The 4,287-nt window shown below is 30.3% G+C and overlaps 1 long non-coding RNA gene across 1 annotated transcript; it reads left to right on the forward strand.

Moving 5' to 3' along the window:
- Nucleotides 1–1,278: 1,278 nt before the first annotated feature.
- LOC139905268 (uncharacterized) lies at nucleotides 1,279–3,409 on the forward strand. Its single transcript, XR_011779914.1, has 3 exons — nucleotides 1,279–1,922; nucleotides 1,976–3,124; nucleotides 3,183–3,409. It is a non-coding gene; the product is annotated as an uncharacterized lncRNA (long non-coding RNA).
- The last annotated feature ends 878 nt before the right edge of the window (nucleotides 3,410–4,287 follow it).

The following is a 4,287-nucleotide window of genomic DNA, read 5'->3' on the forward strand; positions in this document are numbered from 1 at the left end:
AGTCCTCTAATTAAGTGGTTCTCAAATGGGGTACACATACCCCTTGGAGTACTTAGAGGCACTCCATCGAGTAGATTTTGAAGAAAAAACAATTACAAGTCGTACCTAACTCAGGGTTTAAATTTTTCTCCAAAATTTTTTGAACAGTTTTGGATTTTGATTTTTTTTTTTCAAAAAATTTAATTTTGTGTGAAGTTAAGGACTTTTGAAATTTTTTTCCAAAAAATTTTAATTTTTGAGAATAGCTATAGATTTTTGAATTTTTAAGGAAATTTTTTATATTTTGTAATTTTTTTCAAATTTTTAGACTTTAAAAAAAATCCAAAAGCAAAGCCCTATCACTGAAGCTAAAAATGATTTGAAATGATATGGTGGTACTTGGGTTAAATAAATATTTTACAAGTGGTGAATCAATAAATAAAGATTGAGAATCCCTGCTCTAATTGATCGGCTTTTAATTTTAATTTGTAGGGTCCATATTTGTTGGAATTAACTTTACTAAACAAATGTGAAGATTATTTTTTGACTTTCATGTGATATTTACAATCTATGTTTACATACTCGTACAAATACATATTTGCTTGATAATGATATTAGAACTAACGGTATCATGATTGTTGATGATATTTAACTCGACATATAATATGACTTGTAGATATTTATAATAAAACCCTCTGAAATAACTATAACTACATGTATGTAATTATGGTTCTTTAATATTAAAAAAAAAAAAAAAAAAAGACAATCAAACATCGAATAGATTTAGTTTTTTTTGGATGAGAGGATAAGAGTAATTTATTTGTTATTAATGAATGATTGTAATTCTTCGATATTTTATCAAATTATAATATATAACTTTACCAAAGTTATTCCAGATGTCAATGTACTTTGATTTGATGAATGACATAAATGCTCTTCAAAAATAAGAATATCACAGGCCTCATGTCTATTTTAAAGAAAGTAGGAATGATTTTGCAACAAAAATGAGCCTAAATTACATTTATATAACATATGGGTGGAAAAGTGACTTGAATTGAACTCGTGCAAAAGGAAGAATGAAACAGATCTGTTAAAAGTAAGACATGGATTGAAAAGTCCCAGGCTTAACAAAGAAAAACAAGTTTTTTTTTCATTCAACATGGACTTCTATGATTATTCACTTTATGGAACGGAATCCCCATAACACTTTTAAAGCCAATAGTTATCTTGACCTGTATTTTTTTTTTTTTTTTTTTTGTATTTAAGGTAACAACAGAACATAGCTGAGCACTGCAATCAATAATCTAGCAGAATGAAAACGCCGAGTCTACAATATAAAATAACGCATTTAGAGCTAGATCTGCATTTATATTTCTCAACTGCATAATAAATTTCCTTCAATTTATAATAAAATATTTTGATTATTCTAGAAGGGCTACACGCCAATTACAAGACATTCTTAAAGGAAAAATGTATATATCGGAGTAAAATAAAATGAAGACTATAATTGACATTATTAGACAACTTATACCGTCCATAAATGTGAATATAAAGGCCAAAAATGGAACGACGTAGCTCAATGGACACCGTGCTCGGGAGAAATTATTATCTTGAACTGAATGTGCGTAGATTCGTGTCTCAGATGTTCCTCGAAAAGGAAATATGCTTAATGGTTATGGACTTCAAAAACAATTCATAGGTCAGATGGAGTAATCCTAACACTAAAAAGTTTACTAATACTCAATCACTGCAACTGCATCTCACCAATTGAAGGAACATTTAAAGAGAAGCCCAAAATGGACAATTATGGGGCTGTTTATATCTATATGAAGAATTGATAATTTACTTGATTTTTGTTCAAGATTGTTCTGGTGTTGAAACACCACAGGTTGAAGTGTGATCAAAAGTCAGTGCCACAAAAAAAAGTCGCATTGGATATAAAGGTATGCTTATGTCTTCCCTGTTTTTTTTTTGTTCTTGCCATCTCTTTTTTCAGGTTTCAAATCCCAATGGATTGCTTATTTATGACCATATCAACTCACAAATAAGTATGTATAAGAATATAAAGAGGAAAAAAAAAATTATACTAATCAAAGGATTATACGTTAATATTCTGATTATTTTTCAATAAATATTTGATTGAAACAGGTAGGTTTTCAAAAAAAAAAAAAAGTTATTCAAACTACCTGTGATTCCTTACAATTGAATGTCTACAGAGCATTCCATTATAGTTATTATTATTAAATGGAAAATAATCATACAATATAAAACGAGTCAAATGAGACATTGGGTTTGTGCTTCTCAAATTGTAGCACTGACCTGGCGTAATAGTGTGCCCGAAGAATAGCCAGGTCCGTCACAAAATGTATGCTTCTATTATATACTTATATAATATGTACCTATAAATTAGATGTGGGTGGATATATCGGATCCAAATCCAAAAACCGATATGCAAGGGAAAATATCTAATATCTGCAACGTATCAGAGATAATTTGCTCCGATATTTTATATGATGTAATCAGAAAAAAGAAGGGAATTGAAAAAAATACTAGGGAATACTAATTACAAAGTGTACTCAGACTTGATTATCTATAATGACATAAGTCATAAGTTATATACTTCTTAAAAAGACTGCCACACAAAGTTTGCCTCTCTGAATATTAAGTAGAAAATCAAAGATAGGGTTTATTCTTAACCATAGCTTTTTAAATTTATTTTCCATAAAAATTGCTCTCTTTTTTAAACGGTCATCTTGTTCACAAAATTAAACCGAAATCAAAGGTAATGAATCTGTAGTTTATAACTAAAATATATATCTTTTCTAAATAAATTTGTCACTCACTTATGAAACAAAGTCATAGAATTATAGTAGGGGCATCCGCATATCTGGCAATTCATCGTATAATTAATGATGACCAACTATGTTATTTGTGCAATAATACAACAAAATAACACTACATGGTCTCCACTCTCCTTACACCATAAAAAAAGCATTGCAGCTACAAATTCCTTGTGGTACCACCAGATACGATATCCTACTTGGACAAGAATTTCCTCTTAACAAGTCTAAAGACAATGAGAAGACGGTTGGAAGTTTTGGACTTTAATCCGGGTACTTTAAAGGATGTAATGACTTTTTTGAAAGTAGTTTGAATTTCATGTATAATACATATATTTATTTTACAGTCCTTTTATATTTTAGGGTGAAAGTTCCTCACTGATCTGGAGGACATATCTCAACAGCTTCCTGCAAAAGTGGAAGTTAACTCTAGCGAAAGAAAATTTATTTGCTTGGCTGAACTCGAATACCTCGAAAAATTGTCTTTAACTCACTTGGGAGGTTATTGCATTGGCAGAACTATTAAGTTGTCATGTTTCCTATGTTTAAAGTATAATAATAAAGAATATAATTATTGCTTTTCTTTAAAATTACTTTCTAAAAAAGTTTTTTTTTTGGAAAACTCTTTAATTTATTGTAGCGATTCTTCAATTTCATTGTTTGTTTTCTATGAATATATTTAATTTTTTCACTAAATAAACATTTAATTCAGTTATGCATTATTCATTTAGATAAGCTTAGGGTTTCATGTTATTAGTTCATATTTTTCTCTTCAGATGGTGCGCATGATGACCAGACTCTCCTTTTCTAAGGCACTGAGGGACATAACTGTAAATAAATGTGTACCTATATTTTATTTCATTTAATACTAGCGGTCGTACACGGCATTACCCGGAGTAATAAGGCGTCAGCTAAAAGACAAATTGATGAAATAGAAGATAAGTCCTCAACTAATCCTTGTGTTACTTTTCTTTTTTCATGAACACACTCACACGTACATACATAACTATTCAACACTTATATCTATTCATATGTATTTGTTCTGTCCTCAAGAATGAAAGAATAATAATAAGAGTTTTAGAAAAAAAAAAAATATGTTGTGATGAATGATGAGTCCTTCAGAGCGCTCCATTTATAAAAACAAACAAAGCTCATTTTTACCGCGTTTATAGTTAATTCAAATCTTAACATACACTGAAAATGCATATGAATTATGGTAAGTGACCAATAACAAAAACAAACAAAAATTGTATTTTATGAACGAGTAATAGACTTCTCAGGGACTCCACAGACGAATGATACTCGGCACAGGCTTTATGTTCGGTCCTCCCCCAAATACAAATCGCATTGGTTCAGGTCCGTGCTGTATGCAGGGCAAAAATCCAGGCTGCAGAAGTGACAACATTTTGTGACTGAGACATCCTGCACTTTTTTGGACTTGTGGGGTGGTGCACTGTCTTGTTGGAAG

Source organism: Lepeophtheirus salmonis, chromosome 5 (genome assembly GCF_016086655.4).
Source record: "Lepeophtheirus salmonis chromosome 5, UVic_Lsal_1.4, whole genome shotgun sequence".
In the NCBI taxonomy this organism is placed as follows: Eukaryota; Metazoa; Arthropoda; class Copepoda; order Siphonostomatoida; family Caligidae; genus Lepeophtheirus; species Lepeophtheirus salmonis.